This window comes from Amphiura filiformis, chromosome 5 (assembly GCF_039555335.1).
Source record: "Amphiura filiformis chromosome 5, Afil_fr2py, whole genome shotgun sequence".
Lineage (NCBI taxonomy): Eukaryota > Metazoa > Echinodermata > Ophiuroidea > Amphilepidida > Amphiuridae > Amphiura > Amphiura filiformis.
In genome coordinates, this window is record NC_092632.1 from 25254276 (window position 1) to 25272193 (window position 17918).

Genomic DNA, 17918 nt, shown 5'->3' on the forward strand with positions numbered 1-17918 from the left:
CCAAATTGAGTTAAGCATGGGAAATTGTTGCTATACATAGGCCTGTCATATGTATGAAAGAACAACTCAAATTCATCCTCTGTGTCTATTGAGCATGTGAAAAATAGCATGTATGAAAGAATCACCTAATTCCATGATTTGAGTCTTGTAACACATTGATTGAAATCCAGTATGTATAAAAGTCCAGTTGTAACACATTCATTGCTAGAGAGTGACTTTTGAACAAGAAATGGGTTTAATAAAGGAAAGTGTGTGGTTTATATTACATGGCAGAATGCTTATCAATATTATACATACCTGTGTGCTTTATTTTGTATTATCTTACTAGTGGTAATCTCATTCTAACATTGTTGTCTTTGTATATGATTCAAAAAACCACCCAAGTCCAAAATTTAAAATGAACCCCACGAAGTCCCTGAAATGCTAATCGTCATACCTAATACAGGTTAATCCACTCATATGCACGTAAAACTTACCATATTGACCAGGTAAATCTAACTGAAGGAATTAAAATGATACACAGGTTTTTCTCTCAAAATCACTTCCCATGGACTTGGGTGGCTTTTGTATTCATGTATTCAATTGGTTTTTATAGAAAAACCAAAAATAACGGGAGATATTAGTCTAAATATCAAATAGCAGATACGCCACTCTACGTCATGCACAATTGGGCTAGCCGAATTCCCCTAGCCCACCTAGAAAGGAAAAGAGCGCGAGCGGTCACTTCAAATCATCTCATTGCAACCATGTAGTCTAATCGTTCAGGAATCGTTCGTTCAGAGACAGTGAGACACTGCTTATTTTATTGTCCCCTCAACTATATGATTTTTTATTATGTTTGGTCGTTACTAACAATAGGGTAGTTATCATTGACTAGAAGGGAAAGTCAACTCTATTTTGTAACTGGCGATTAGTGGTGTGATAGCAGATACAAGTGATTCGATACAGGGCGTATTTCTATTGGTAAGTTTCCCGCCTGTACTAAAATCATTATTTACCTGGTGTTGATGCTGTATGCTGATGTATTCATAAACAAATCATATAGGCGTTCGACTCTTACCATAGGGTATCTCCAAATTGATGGCTTTGAGAACTGGTGCAGAATTGTCACTACCCCACGTGAAATCTCCATTTACAATCTGGAATCAAGTACAAGCATACACATATACTTATGTTCATTAAATAAAACTGTCACCCGGTCCGGCTACCGATTTACTAATATTTTGCAAACTGAGCCGAGAGGTACGATCAAGTACATTGGCCCAAATGGTAATCACCCATTGCAAGCGATAGACATGATAGATCGACAAATTTTTACGACACTAGTTTCGTTCATTAATCTCAAGTTGTTTTTAAGTAGCTGTCTGATTTCAAAATACCTTAAGCGCATAAGTACACTTTAATCCTCGTGTCAACGGCGTTGCTTCTCGGTCAGGTTGAGTCAAAACACTCTCATAATTGGTGCCATCATTCGCATGGAGAATAGGAGTTTTCTCGTTGACATGGTTCTGCCCCTTCACGTAGTGTACGCAATCTGTTCGCTTGTGCTGAAACATGACATATTTGCATTCACCGTTTATATTATGCTTACATAGTAATGAAGGCCCATATATGTGACTGTACAGCACGAATGAGCCGTAAATTCCTTAAATTGTATTCTGAGTTACAGTGTAAAATATGCATGAAGGTCGTATTCATCGGTACCTCTAGCTGGCGCGACATCTATCTTATTTTGATAGTCAAACACTAATCAATAAGCTTATGGTTGAAGAGGATAATAAGCTTCTACCTTAGATGGCTATAGAATTTTTAATAGCTCTGGTCTTTGTTTGCTTTGGCTAAATCCTGTTCAAGTGGTGGGTTACCAGGCATTGTATTTTGTATAGGTATGTATTACCAACAATCAATGACAAAACTTTCTTGAACCTCGTTGACTTGGGGATGATTTGAAATGACCGCCAATTATGACTGTTTGATATTTATTGCCAGCAATGTGGAAAAAGAGACACATGTAGAAAAGAATAAAGCTACCATTTTGTTGAAGGAGCAAAGTTCAACAAACCATAACCCCGCTTCTGGATATCGTTTGAAGTCAAATAATATACCATTTTATAGCTTATGATGTATATTTTCTAAACACGAAATAAAACAAAATTGACCGGGGGAGGAATTTACGGTTCATTCGCCGTGCACTGTCACTTATGTGACTAGTGTATTAAAGTATAATTGGGGCATCTACACATACACGTTTTCGGAACAAATTGTATAAAATTGAATCTTGTCAACCAGAAAAACTCACTTTGGTTAGATGGAATCACCGACGTTGCGGCCAAAACCTTTTGGCTTCAGCTGGGTGGATGAAATAGGGTCATCCGAGGTCAATCGATGAGGAAGTTGCTTGATGACCCGATCCTAACCATGTGACAGATTCACTCTAACGCCCCCACTCGCACTGCTTCTTTGACACCCCGTTCGAACCAACGAGGTTCCCGATCCAAGATAACAACGTCGTCTATGTCAAAACATTTCCCAGATGAATGAAAGTATACACAGTGTTGTTTGCGGAACAGTTTCATAATATTGGTCATCCTAACCCTTTTCTTCCTCCGGTTTCTTTCCCAACTCAGTAAATCCGTAATAAATTTACAATAATATCTATCACGCAAACCATATAATCCTAACCCTAACAGCATTAATGATTATAACCATGATAATTGCTTCAGAAGGCGTATGTTCGATGGTATTATGTATGAGCACAATTAATAGGGGGCAAAGGACAAAACTACATTTTTACGTTAAATTGGATTACTTGCATACTTAATTCGAGTGGTGTCTTCGAACTGTGATAGCTTTTCAAAACATTCTGTCCTTCATGCTGTCCTGAAGTCTGCTGCTTCCGCAGACAAGTGTCATCTTTCAGTATCATGAGTATGTCTATGTAGGTCAGAGCAGGTCTCCCAGGTTTCCGCCTACCGTACTTGGGTATCCAATGAACCATTTTTGATGCGGGCTTCTCACTTCTGGAACAATGGCTAGCAAACCAGATTCCTTTTTCCCTGATCTTGTGGCCTATTTTTGGAAGATCTCCGTCTGCATTTGTCATATGTTCCTTCCAATGCATATTCAGAACAGTTCTTAGCATGCGGGTATAACAACCATCCACCCCCTTTGCAAGTTTAGGGGTGATTGTCCACCCTTCACATCCATAAAGCAGCACCGATTCCACTGTTGCAGCAAAGATTCGAAGTTTGAAACTCTTGGTAAGAGTTGACTTCCAGATTTTCTTAAGTTTGCTGCACGCCCTCCATGTTGCTGCTTTACGTAACTCCACATCCCTTTTCATGTGCTTTTCATCCAACCGTCTAGATAATTAAAATCATCGACCTTCTCTAATGCTATACCCCTTATTTGGTTTTATGCTTTCTCTCCTGTTATTGCAGGATATTAACTTTCTTTTACTTCAGTTCCTTCTGCGGCTGAACTCTGTGAAGCAGTTCATGTGTTTGTTGTATTTCATTAGACAACAGTGCTATGTCATCAGCAAAAGAAAAGTCTGTCACTACAACTGGCCCAACTCCCCTGCTTCTTCTCTTTTCCAGGAGGAATCCTAGCTTCTCTTCACTTCCATCAATAGCCATTCTCAGTGCAAAGTCGAGGACAATCACAGGCAGATATAGGGCAAGGGTATCTCCCTAAAATACCTCTACTAAGATTTTACACAATTGTGTCTTTCCATCTGGTGATATTACTTTGGCCTTGGTGTTTTGGTACATTCTACCAATAGCTTCAACAATGAGTTCCGGAATACCGTAGGCATGGAGTATTTTCAACATGTTGCCTCAATGTGTGTTGTCGAAAGCTTTCTTGAAGTCGACTAATGTTATTATAGCTGACATGCTGTAGGCCCTCACCTCGTCAATCAGCCTACGTAGTGCAAGGATGTGCACATCAGTCGTTCAACCAACTCTAAGTCCATTCTGATTTGTTCTCAGATGCTTGTCAATTTCTGGTCTGATCCTATTAAGTATCATTCTGTTGTAGGGTTGGCTACGATGGAGCATAGAGTGATACCGCGAAAGTTGCTTCCTGAACTAAGATATCCTGTTTTGGGAATAGGAACAATATTAAGTATGGACCAATGATAAGGTTTCTTCCCTTTGAGGAGTGCGTCGTTGCAGAAACCTAACACACTGTCACAATTTGGGTGAACCTTTTCGGGCTGGCTGTTGAATGGGGCGCCAACATTCATATTGTCTCCACCCCCCCTAGGAGTGACCTGGGTACGCCACAGACGAACTGCACTGTAAGCATGTTGTTTTTAAAAATGTGAAAGCTACTCTATTGTGAACGGTCGCGGGCTTTCAACCTAGCAGTTTAGCCAGCTCGTACGTCGCGTGATATGTGTCCTATACTACCTGGTACGGTGGTGTTTCAATCGGGGACAGTGGTTCTCGGGGGATACTGTTATCAGTCCGAAAAAAACCCCATAAAAAACAGTAAAGCCTGGGAAGCAGTCTACCCATATTCCAGAGAACGCCGCATCGAAATACAACCTACATGACCTACCTCATCTTTGCTAAAGTATTCTGTCCACTGGATTTCATGAGACCTTTCCGTTTCTGGAGCCGTAAAAAACGCCTCAAATCTACGTACACCAACAAATGCATTCACTAATAGTGAAGTGACCAATGGCACAAAATACATCGGTTCTAAGAGTAAGTTCATCAAAGAAAGAGCGGCAAATGTTGTATTTGGTTCCAAAGGTTTACCGGTAATGTAGGGGTAAGAGACGTATACCTGCGATTATAGAAAAAGATGTTTGATTGCGTAAGAAATTATAATTTTTCTATAATCGGTATACCCAATGATCGTCAGTGAGGGTATGCCGTGAAACTATTAGTAACGCTTGCCTTTCCAAAGGTCTGTACTTTGAAATTTATATATATATATATATATATATATATATATATATAATATAGGCGTAAGAAATTTGAACAGGCGACAACGTAGCTGTGTATATAATATAGATCTAATATAGATATATAATATATAGTTAATCAAAACAGCTGAAAAATGCTCGATACTATTATATAGTAGTGGGAGGCTGGAGACATAACATCGCAGCACCTACGCGAATTTCGCTTTGCGTATTGTGTGATAGTCTCGGTCCCAGCCGATTTGTGCTCCTTCGTCCTTTGAATTTTTTCCCCGAAAATGTCCTAATGAAATCTATGCTCGTCTGCCTCTAAATTGTAATGCTCCCGCACGCCGCCAAGATCGATCTTATACCTAAACCAAAACGTGCCCAATTGCGTGCACATGCCTTCGCCACGGTGGGTTTGGGGCCTCCAAATTTTGGCCTGGCCAAGGCCCCCCAAAACGGTAAATCCGGCCCTGTCAATCCCCTCCCCTGCTCAGTCGGCAGGAATGTTATGACAAAATTTACGATTTGCATCTAATTGGTCTAATTTAGACCCAAAATTAAGCACATTTTAGAACATTTAGTGTTAAAATGCCAAATTGCCGCGCGCTTCGCGCGCATTTATCTCGGCAAACCCATTCTGTAAGTAGATCTGCGAGACGCCCTATTGGAAATTCCTTTTTTTTCATCTCAAACTTGAACACAATTATGAATGAGAGTTATAATTCCATCCTTTCTATTATGTGAATCATAAATATGAGTACTAGGGCAACTCCTCTGATGCCTGGAATAAGCATAAAGCTCATGAGCTGGATCAATACCGGGACTAAATTAACTAAAATATGTTAAACGCCTATGCATCTTCCTTTGGCACGATTTTAGTACCCACGACTGTGTTCATTTTAGCATTGAAATTGCAATTTTTTCGCGCGCTTCGCGCGCATTTGTTACGGTAATGTTCTTTTAGTAGTAGAGTGGGACAATTAGAAAATTTTGCCCCCAGACTCGGTGACTCCGGTTCATCGCCCTTTGAATTTTAGCAATGAAATAGCAAATTTTCGGAGAGTGGAGAGGGGTGTCTTCTACCCGAAGAGCCAGGGTGGCAATCATGCTGTGCAGGGGCCAACAAAATGTAAATCCGGCCATACCAGCAAAATTTATTTCTCGACACCCCCTCCCCCTGAGAAAATGGTCTACCGACGGCCCTGCCTACTGTACCCTCGAAGTTCGATTGTCCCCCAACCACCAGGTAAATAAAGGCGATAGGTAAAAAATCATTTCGCTAAATTATATGAGCGAAATAGGATGCTCCGTTGCAAAATAATTGATCGGTACAAAAAACTACTTACTGCTAGGTTCATCAGTGTTGGAGTACATTGGGTAACAAATACTGGAAGATAATAAAAAATTTAAACATAACTCGAAAAAACGCTTTTTTTGTAATAATTGGTAACAGACATTAAAATATTAAAAATGAATTTGCACTCTTTACAACGATATTTAGTCAGTTTTGTGGGAAAACTTGTAACATCTGGAACAAAGTAGCAAAACGCATTGTCACACAAATCTTAAATATAGCATTTGGACCTTGCAGCTTCTAATTGTACAATGTACATGGAATATATATTTTTGTTGGTGTCTTGTTTGCGATGCAAGTTCACGTCTGGTCGTCACTCGTTACCCACCATCACGATTTGTTGATTTTTGACTAATACACGGTTACATTTCAGTTGCTTGTCGGTCAGCGATCAAGTATAAATTCAGCTTCAAACAGCCGATACACACAACTTACTATTAAAGCTGTAGCAGCCATTGTAACTGAAAATAGACGACATTTCTAGCTTCCGTACAGCTTCAATCGCCTTGCAAAACATTTCCTCCCATCCGTACATCTTAAGAAGCTTGATTCCTAGTAACATCTCGTTAGATTGCTTGAGACGCTCATCTGAATTTTTCTGCAATACATTTTAAAAATAAGTATTTACATTTTTACATATTGTAATATTTTAAAAACGAATAGGTTATTGATCATGATGAACTCATCTGATTATACAGAGCTATACAGATGTTTATCACAATTAAAGTATTTTTTATTTTTATTAGAAAAATGCACTTCGCAGCCAAAGGCTGAATTACATACATTGCACATATAAAATACATTTAAGCTAAATAATAAATGGCATATAAATATAAATTGACAATATTTTTAAACAAAGACACTTCAAATGCAAATAACCTTCCTTGCTCGTTCATACAAGCTGCCACTCACATTTACACAACTGCAACACACATTCACACCCACTTACACCCACCCATCACACTCACCAAATATCACCAATAAATAATTGACCTACAACTACCAAAATTAGTACTACAACAAACAATATATGCAAAGAGATTGACTTTCCTCACCTCACAACCACACACCCAACACGTCACACACACCCACACACCCCCATCCAAACTTAAATTTCATAGCAACAAAATATCAAAGATCAAATATTATTCAATGATCAAAAACACACTAAAAACTATATCTAATACAAGCAGTTCATGAAAATGTGACTCTTGAGGCACCCATCACATTTTTCGTTCCACATTTAAATCATGAAAGGAATTGCACTTTGAGCGTATCTTTTAGTGCGTGTTTTTGGCACAGTCAGTGTGTTGGCATTACGGAGAGTCCTTCTGACTTGCTCAGATCTTAACTTTGGCAACCAATCGCGAAACTCATTTGAATTATAAAGAGTTTTGGCAAAGTCCAAACAGATTTTGTCACGACGTAATCGGAGCTCAAAAATATCACATGTGATAAGTACATCTTGGTAAGAAATATATTGAGAACCCATGATGATCTTACACGCCCTCTTCTGTATACGCTCTAAAGCATAATGTTGATTCTCAGTAAGACCGGGGTGCCATACAGGCACGGCGTATTCAAGAAGAGGTCGAATAAAACCGACATATATTGTCACCAGATCATGTATGCTTAGAGCATAACGCCTGAGTGTGTACTGAGCATGAAAAGGCGTCCATTTGCACGTTTAATGATGTCATCAGTGTGGTTGTCCCACTTGAGGTTGTTAGCAATTTTTACTCCCAAGATCTTAACCACATTTGCTTTGTAAATGCTCGCTACCCAAACGAAGTGGGACTAGCACTGGTGGGATTGCTACAAAGGTGACATCCATAAACATACACTTAGACGCGTTCAAATTCATATGATTGTCAGTGGTCCAATTATTAAATTTGTCCAGGTCACACTGGATGGTACTGTTCTGGTCAACAAATGTATTCTCAACCATAGTCAAGTCATCCACATATTTGAGCGCAAGTTTGTTGGTATCTTTCATTATAGCGGCATCATTTGCCAGGGCAAGAAAAATGGTTGGGCCATCCAGAGTGCCCTGTGGGACCCCTCCCGTGAGTTCACTCCACTCAGATAATATATTATGATACCTAACACATTGGACTCTGTTAGACAAAAAACTGCATATCCATGGTAGGACTGCGGGTCTAGCACCCATTTTTAGCAACTTGGGGATGGCAATGTTATGATCTACGCGATCAAACGCTTTACTGAAATCAGTAATAATAATACGAGACATGCTTTTTGGTTGATAGTGAAATTCACGATCCAGACCCAGTTTTCTGGATTACATTTTCAGAACTTTTAACGACTAAATATACCTCTTTATAGATGGCGGATACCTTCAAAATACGCCCAAGATAATACGCCTAACCTTAGACGTCTAAGATGCAATCTTAGTAGGCATATCAACCCAAAAATAAGCGCAGCAGAAACACGTTATTTAATGTTTCTACATGAATGAGCTTTATTAAAGTATCAAAAATCAAAAAACGGAATTGAAATCGGTCAATGCATTGTGATGTAGTGTCAATTTTAAGATGCTCATAAATGGAATTAAAACCTGCCACAAATGGCTATAATGACAAAATTGGCACATTTCGAGATTTTGAAAAAGCAGCGTTATTTTAAGTATCACAGGTTAAATGCCTATCTTTCCGTACTTCGTTAAAGAAAACCAAATTTAAAAATCTATCATTGAATAATTATAATAAATTAACCAAATATACTATTTTAGCTATTTCAGCCAATCTGCAGACAAATTAAAGGTGAAAAAATGACTAAGTTCAGCTAATTAATATGCAAAATTGATGCCAATAGAAAACCGTACATGATATCAGGGTGCGGGAGTTATTTCAATTGATAACAAAAAATACACAAAAAGTAATTAATTATGCAAATTAGCTAATTACAGCTAATTATGCATTCATGATATTATTATGTAAATTAGGCATGAGTAATTTTGGGTTTTTTCAATATTTAATGAAAGTCTATTCATTCACCATAAATTTGTCAAGTATGAACCTGTTATGATGTTGAATAAAGAAACTGCAGTTAATTACTTAAATATAATACAAAAAATACACAAAGTTTGACATTTTGACGATGTCTGGAATAGAATTTTCATTTTTTTCTGTAAACATGGTATGTGTCACCATTGCTCAATTCCGAAAAGTAAAATAAAAATTCATTTGCAATGAGACTTTAAATTAACATTTTGTTATCTGGATTAACATGGGAAGACAAATGGAAAAATGGTAACAGGATACTGTATCGCGTATACAAAAAAGAAAATTGGCCTTGGACACACACAATGGCTTAGAGCTATTGTGGTTTGGAAAATTACTCCCTAAAAATTTATTTGGTTTTTAATTAGTTTTACTCAAGGCAAGGCAAGTGTTTCATTCGTTGTCGACGGAAATAATTTACATGCTAAGAAAGATTAATATTTCAGCTAAATGGTGGTAGGTCCCTTTATTTCAATAGGCCTATATTTACTGATTTATGAGCGATCTTCAAAAATCCATAAAACAGGCAGTAGCTCTTAAACAAAACAATATTTAATTTTTGCGGACCCGATGGTAGCCTCGGAAAGTCTTCACACACCATATATTAAAAATTCAAACAATTTGGATAAATGAAGCATATGAGGAAATTCATTTTTTGACATAGATGTTTTCTAAAATTGGTCAACTTTGAAGCGCGCGCTTTTCAATTCACTGTTATGCTTGCATGCACAGTGTGGCAGAATTATTGTGCAGCCACTGTGACATACCTAATCTTAGACATTCTTAGGCGTCTAAGATGCAATCTTAGGCGTGTAAGAATTTCGGTATACTTAAATCAACGAATCACAGGATCAGAAATCCCAAACAACCAATCATCTTAGGCGTATTCAATTATTGACCAATGAAATCTTAGACGCCTAAGATTTTACACGCCTAAGATTTCTTACACGTCTAAGATTGATATTTTAGTGGTGGACGGTATCACCAATGTGATAGCTCGCCTAGCTCACAAAGCACCTTAGAAGACTACTAGCCCCAGCTCGTATTACAGATACCATGCGCAGTGATCGATCATGAATATTGTTACTAGTCCCGTGACTTGAAATAAGTCTACGGCACTCAGGCTATCATGATCATTATTGCCCACTATGGTTTCCGAGAGTGTGTGGTTCCCAGTAGTTTATCTCCCTATGGATAATTTAGGTACACGGTCTGTAACACAGACTATTTGCAACATAGACCCTGGAAGATCTTCCAGGGTCTATGATTGCAAAAACACCATTCATTGTGGCAGACAATTAGTCTCCGCCGAAGGGATTGTACGGCTAATCATGATAATCTAGATTAGCTAATCATGATAATCTAGAAAATTAGTCTCCGCCGAAGGCGGAGAGTCTATTGCAACATAGACCCTGGAAGATCTTCCAGGGTCTATGATTGCAAAAACACCATTCATTGTGGCAGAAAATTAGTCTCCACCGAAGGCGGAGTTGGGCGATCTACCGCCGCCGAAAGCGGCGAGGGATACCAGAAAAATAGTCGGGAGGAGAGTCTAGGCAAAAATCAAATAGTGCCGTAGGCACGCATGTCATTGGCGATTCCCTCACTCATACACGGCCGCAGTACCACTCTTAAAGCCAGCGTGCCGAAGGCACGCTTTGTGAGTGTCCGTGCCTAAGGCACGGACACTCACAATGAGGCCGTTGCGGGAATTTTAAAAAAAGGGGAAATTGTTCCAAAAAGAATAAACTACTTTGGAAAAAAAATATGAATGAATGAATGAAAAAAAAAAGATATTACTATTTTAAAAAGGAGGATTAAAAAAAGGTGGAATTGAATTTTTTTTTAAAGGGGGAAATAAAAAAAATGGGGGAATTAAATAAAAAAGGGGAAATTTAAAAAAAATCGGGGAATTAAATAAAAAAGGGGGAATTAAAAAAAATCGGGGAATTGAATAAAAAAAAGGGAATTAAAAAAAATCGGGGAATTGAATAAAAAAAGGGGAATAAAAAAAAAAATCGAGGAATTAAATAAAAAAGGGGGAATTGGTGGAGATGGTATACCGTAATATAGGCCTAAGTTTAGAATATTTTATTCACTATTATCAGGGAAGTGCCATTATAATCCAGCAGAATTATGGCTAATCACCGCCCCATTTTTGTATCAGGTAGTAGATCAGTTTGACCAAATAGCACGACCGCCAACCATGCCAACACACTGCCTGCAGCATCATCTACAGGGTCTGACCAACAACAACAGGCGCCAGTGAGAGCATCTCTACAGCGTCCGTCGTACGTTTTGATCAAATTTGCGATACCGTCCATCACTAGTCACGGTCAAATGGTCAATCTTGGACGTCTAAGAAAAATCTTAGGCGTGTAAAATCTTAGGCGTCTAAGATTTCATTGGTCAATAATTGAATACGCCTAAGATGATTGGTTGTTTGGGATTTTGGGTCCTGTCATTCGTTGATTTAAGTCTACCGCGAAATTCTCAGACGTCTAAGATTGCATCTTAGGCGTCTAAGAATGCATCTTAGACGTCTAAGATTGCACCTTAGACGTCTAAGGTTAGGCGTATTATCTTAGGCGTATTTTGAAGGTATCCGCCATCCATACCTCTTTTCCATAGACGCATGTGTTTTAAAGCATTTTTAGCAAAAATCGCAAGGATGGTAGTCCACTTGAGGATCTAGCAGACAAAGGGAGTACGGTCAATGGAAAATCTATGCACATGCATTAATACAAATCGGGGCCGGTTAAGGGGCCGGTCACCCACCTTTGCATAGTATTTTTGCTGAACCATGGAATTTAACATCACCTTTTTCACTTCTTTTCATTTAGGCCTAATTAACCATGGTTTTCTAGTCGCACTTGCAATCATGAGAACAAAAACACAAGTTTACATATTAATTTATTACACATGTACTACGTGTAGGTTAATTTTTTTGTCTTTATTGGATTCCTTCAATTCACGTCGCCACGATTTATACAAATTTTGTTTTTAAAGTGCCTTAGAAAGTGCCTTAATCTGATTCATTTCGATTAATTTCTGGAAAAGTAGTGGATTGTCCATTTAAATAACTCTTACCATGACAAGTTTTTGCTTCTTTGTTTGTATACGTGCTGTTATAAGCTCTATAGGAACAGCGATCAGAATAGTACCAAGAGCTAGAAATGAAGCCAAGTCAACTTGAAGATATAGCAAAGCGGTCACTGCAATAAGCTGGAGAAATGAATAATGAAAATGACCAATGTTTGTAATTTTTTAAACATCGGAATTATATACTTTTATTATATATTATATTATATTATATTATATTATATTATATTATATTATATTATTATATTATATTAGTTGTAAGCTTAAATTGTCTAGATATATAACGCGAGCGTAGCGAACAGGAAATTTTACATATTTTAACGTTTCTTTACTGTTTTCCTTTTATCAAAATAGTGGCCGTCAATGTATGCCAAATATTGCTTGCTCCCCCTTCCAATCTGCCAAATAATTGTATGGCCTCTACCCCCTTTGACTTACCAAAACATTCTTATTCCTCCCCACCTCCACCCATTTTACCCTCCCAATGTCAAGAAATTATTGTTAATCACCATTCACCAAAGCAGTCAATCCGAAAAGCGGTTAGAAAAGTACACGGAGGCATTGATTGTGTTTCATACACTCTAAATACACTCTTCATACACTCTTTCATACACTCCTTCGGGGCTCGTGCATTAGACGCATCAACATCAGCGCGGGTGCATTATTTTGTTTAACTTCGCCCGCAACAAATAATACGTGTTCAATGTCGTTCATTCCAGAAATGTAATGATGACAGCTACCAAGTTTCATCATTTCGCAACTTTTTTTTTCGAACAATTTTGTCTCTTATTTCTGGTCACCGGAGACTGCTGATAAACATCAAATATCTAGATAGCTCCCGGTCAGTAGGCCTACACATACATGTAGGTATAATTATTATCTTATGATCATCTTATGCATTGGCGAGCATGAGGGTTTTCCCGAAGATCAAAGCCTAGGATTGTGACGAAATTAAAGCCTAGTATTATGACAAAAACAAAAAAGATCACCTACTCTGAACGGAACTGCCCATAGATAGTGCAATCTTTGGCAAAAGTAGAACAAATTGAAAGCATCTGTAGACATGTGATTGGTGATCTGTCCAAGTGTCATACTCCCTCCGGAAATAGTATAACTTGACAGACGTAGTGCTTTATCGTATACCATAGTCTAAAAAAAATATTTAAAAAATGAATAAGAATGAATACTACAACACGAACAAACCGGTCCGCTTAATGACCTTTAAACCCAAATATGTTAGCATCCTATAGATACTGGCTAATGTCAATTCATGTGTGCAATTAGCGTCACTCAGCGCAGCTATGTTGTTTGTGGCAGAAGAAGCAATTTTAAGGTATTTCGTCTCGGACCGGAAGTGACCCCTTAATGATCTTTGACTCCAAATAAAAACTACCACATATACACTGGGTAACAGCAATTCATGTGTGAACATACCGGCTCTTTGCTATGTTTTTCCTGGCTAACAAACATTGATAACGGTATTTTGTTTTAGACCGGAAGTGACTCCTTAATGATCTTTGACCCCAAAAATACCACATAGTTTGTAATAATATTTCATGTGTGAACATACCGTCACTGTGGAATGTTTTACTTGGCTAATAAAAATTGTTGTAGGTATTTGGTTTTAGATCGGAAGTGACCCCTTAATAACCTTTGACCCCAAATTTGTGAACAAATTATAGACACTGACTAATTTCAATGCATGTGTGCAAGTGGCGTCACTCTGCTATGTTGTTTGTGGCAAAAGTAGCATTTTGAAGATTTTTTTTGTCTTGGACCGGAAATAACCCCTTAATGACCTTTGACCCTTGGTCAACACCTAATAGACGTTGACAAATAACAATGCTTATGTGCAGGTCTCGTCACTGTACAATGTAATTTTAGACAGAATTTAGTTTTTTTAAATAACCCTCTTAATGACCTTTGACCCAAAATCTGTGAACACCCATAGACACTGGCTAATGTCGATGCATTTGTATTATGTTATTTGTAGAAGAAGAAGAAGAATTTTGAGTGTCAAAATCACGTTTTTGGCCCTAAATCGGAAGGAGTTACCCCTTAATGACATTTGACCCCAAATCTGAGAACACCCCAAAGGCAAAGCGTAACAACAATGCACATGTGCAAGTGGCGTCACTGTGCGATCACACCACTCTTCGCCATACATTCATTCTCCCAGCCACATTTCCCTAACATAATATGAAATTTAAAAAAAAAGGAAATTTAGTTCGGCAGAGGCGCCGGAGGGGTTCGAACCCACGCTGCACTGCGCCGCTATAATGTAGGCCTATACAGTATCGACAAATCACCAGCATCAAATTTAAACATATAATCGCAACTTCATTATTCAACATACCACGTGCCAAGCAAAGACAGAAAACGTACCATATTTTGGGATTTTATTTGTTTAAAAACATTAATGTGTATTAATAGCGCTCAATTGTTGATAACGGCGTGTTTTACATACAGAAATCCAACAATAAATGGGCAGCGACATATGCACAATACATTATCGATTTGAACTCGCTGGGCCGCTCCGGCAACACGTGCCTGACGTGCTATACTCCTATATTATACCGGGTATACATGTGGTTAATGGAACCTGCCATTTTTCGTGTATATACGGTCTGGATTTTTTATAGGATAATTCCACGCAGGTCCCCAAAAGTTTCTTCCAGATATTGGAGATTAGATTCCCATAAAGACGAAACAGTAATCTTTAGTCGGGACCTACGTACAATTTACATACAATTTTTACCATCAATTGAGTGTTAATTTTTCCTGGCTAAAAACAATTGTGGACGGCATTTGCTTTTACACTGGAAGTGACCTCTAAAGGACTAGAACAATGGAAAGATTAATAGCCACTTGGAATTCCAGTGGCTTAGGTGACAAAGAACCAGAATCAATATCATGGGAATATCAAACACCAACGAAAGGAATATGGGATGAAAGAAATCCACAACAGTTATGTTCTGTTCTCATATGGTCAGGAGTTGAAAAGAACAAAAGAGCCAAGCATGGAGTTGGTTTTGTTCTACACCCAGTTGCAAAGAACATCACAGAGACGGAATATATTTCAGCTACGGACTTCACTTCAGGTATGGGTATTATATCATTCCACAATTCTCATGTTCTTTCCATTTGTACTTGTTATGTTATTTTATTATTCTTATATACAGTCTGCATTTTAATGTACATTCTCGGTGGCGATGTTTTAAGGTGAGTGTGGCACAACATATATGCGCATACAAAACATGGGTACTCACACACCCGCTCATCGACACCCTAGAAATACCAATCATACCAATAGACACTGAAATGCAGAAACAACCATCTAATCCACAAACGAATAAATAGTCTCGAAGTATAGTAACACATGAATGCACTTGGGTGGTACAACAATTTTGATGGCAAGGCAATGAATGTACGTTTTCCAGATACATGGTTCCCCAAAACACTATGTTGGCTATTTTGTATATTTAATTTGTAGCTCGTGCGGTTTATGCAGACCTCTTCCAGACTAGTAAAATATTCCATACTTAATATCAAGTATGTACAAGATACATATTTGGTGCATACGCACCAATATGAACTTCGCGCCGATCGATTCGTGTTCCACGACTCTTTAGGATATTTGGTTAAAAAGATACAGGGTTAGGTGCACTAAGTACAAAATGTGAATATATCTCACCAATGATCCTACAGATATGCGGCCACTGACCTTTTGTTCCTTACGACCGGAGGAAAAGTTCGACATATCGCACGACTCGTGCAGTTTCATACTCCCCAAGAGTCAATGATCATTTTACCTGAGTTACAGCCCAATCAGAGCAACTTCCAATTTGACCTGACCTTTGACCTCACATGACCTTTGCGGTTTTATACTCCCCAAGTGTCAGGGATCATTTCCCCCGACTTACAGCCCAATTGAAGCAACTTTAAATTTGACCTGACCTTTCACCTCACATGACCTTTGCGGTTTTATACTCCCCAAGTGTCAGGGATCATTTTCCCAAAGTTACAAAAAATACAACAGATATCATACAGATATAACAATTTATGCGCCCTGCAATGTTTCATATATACACAGATGAAGAAAAGGATGACTTTAAAGGAAGGTGACCTGATATATTTGGAAAATCAAATTCTTTAAAATTATAACATAAAATGTCGTCTCTTTCAAGCACTCATGCAATGTTTTTCAATTCCTAATGGAATTACCGGCATTTATACAGCGTGATATTGGTAGTCTACAGTGTTTTTATTAATGATAATCATCATGATCATGTAATATATTGATTTCAAGTGAAAGGCCCTATTTTTCTCATAAACATGTTGAAATAAAAAGTTCCAACTCGGTGTATTTCCGAAGATATCATCAAAAACTGCCTATAGTCTATGAGACTAATTCGACAGTTTTTGATGATTTCTTCGAAATATACCGATTTGGAACGCCAAATTTTGATGAGGTAAAGTGGGGGGGGGGTGAGATTGTCAATCAGGTTACCCACCTTCAATGACCAGTTATCAGATATAATCCAATATCACCACACCAACCAAGAAACAGAAAGCCAAAACCAGTTACAATCACTATCAACAGGAAAAAACTCATAGAAGAAGACATCTGTCAAGAAATGGAGATGGCATAGAAAATGTATGACAATCAGGCCGGAAAGGTAGAGCAGAGGACGGAGTGGAGCTTGTTCAAACCCTCGCTGAAAGCAATATGTGGCACAAAGGAGCGGAAAAAGGTCATAAGAAAGGAACAGCATGGTGGAATGACACAGTGAAGTCACAGAGTGATTACGATCAGTATAAAGAAGCAAGAAAAGAATGCAAGAAAGTGGTCAAAGTAACTAGCAGAGAAATGTGAAAAATCACCCAGAGAACATTACAAGGCAGTGAAAGCTGTCAGACAAAGGGACGAACCTTCCGATCCCACATCACTGATAAATGATGAGGCTAGAAACCCACTCACTGACCAAGAAGACATAAAAAACAGATGTGAGGAATATTTTAATGAACTCCTCAACTTCAGGAACAGTCAATGCTCCCAGGAACCCTTTAATCCGGGTTTTCCTGATGAAGAAGAACCTTCTATCTTGGAAGACGAAGTTCGAGCTGTTGTGACAGAAAGTGCCAAAATTAAAGCAGCATCCAAGCATGTGGAGAGGTTGGAATCAAGTTCCTCACCAGAGTCTTTAATGCAGTATTGTGTGAGTTTTCAGCTTCATTATTTATCAGTGATGCGGGACAGCTCACTGCCTTGTAAAATTCTCTGGGTGATTTTTCACATTTTTCTGCTAGGTATTCTCCATATTCCTGCCAAGATGCATTCTTAGCTGTTTTGACAACTTTCTTGCATTCTTTTCTTGCTTTTTTATACTTATCATAATCACTCTGAGACTAGGTTCTTGTCCAATGCTAAAAAAGTGTCTTCTTTACTTTGGTGGCTTCCTTCACTGTATCATTCCACCATGCTGTTCCTTTCTTATGACCTTTTCTCGTCTTCTTT

The 17918-nt window shown here is 38.3% G+C and overlaps 1 pseudogene; it reads right to left on the reverse strand.

Moving 5' to 3' along the window:
• LOC140152850 (ATP-binding cassette sub-family C member 9-like) overlaps nucleotides 1-17918 on the reverse strand; it is a 67148-nt pseudogene that overhangs the window by 22214 nt on the left and 27016 nt on the right.